We start from the raw sequence: 509 nt of genomic DNA on the forward strand, positions 1-509 counted from the left end.
TATTTCATCCCTCGACGCAACATCATACATGAAAGAGCATGTTTTTATCAACGGAACCAGCAGGCAGGCGAAACAGCGGAGATGTACATCCGGACACTGTACGAGCTGGCGGAGTACTGTGAGTTTGGGGACAAGCGGGACGAGCATCTCAGAGACCGCTTGGTGGTAGGCATAATAGATAAAGAGCTCTCCCGGCGGTTCCAGCTAATGGCAAACTTGACGTTGGCGCAGGTCATAGAGCAAGTGCGTCAGGCGGAGGAGATAACTACACAGGTCAGTCTGCAGTCCAACCAACCTGAGGCCAGACCTGCTAACGTTGATTTCGTCAGACGCCGCGACAGCCGACAAAAGAAAAAGAGATGGCAGCAGCGTGGGAACACCGGTCCGACGACCCACAATATGGGAGACCATGGGAAATGTGGGAGATGCGGAAAGCCACGGCACTCTGAAGAGAAAAGGTGCCCTGCTCTGCAAAGTAAATGCAACAAATGTCACAGAAAGGGACACTG

General features: G+C 52.7%; 2 protein-coding genes across 2 annotated transcripts in view; both read right to left on the reverse strand.

The window, feature by feature from the left end:
* Window positions 1-509, reverse strand: part of LOC111647312 (uncharacterized) — a 72,467-nt gene that overhangs the window by 29,783 nt on the left and 42,175 nt on the right. The window lies entirely within an intron of this gene.
* LOC111647310 (5'-AMP-activated protein kinase subunit gamma-2-like) overlaps window positions 1-509 on the reverse strand; it is a 16,172-nt gene that overhangs the window by 5,620 nt on the left and 10,043 nt on the right. The gene's annotated exons all lie outside the window — the stretch shown is intronic.

Source organism: Seriola lalandi, unplaced genomic scaffold, assembly GCF_002814215.2.
Source record: "Seriola lalandi dorsalis isolate HSWRI2012SDOR001 ecotype SW California unplaced genomic scaffold, Sedor1 jcf7180002054984, whole genome shotgun sequence".
Taxonomy (NCBI): domain Eukaryota; kingdom Metazoa; phylum Chordata; class Actinopteri; order Carangiformes; family Carangidae; genus Seriola; species Seriola lalandi.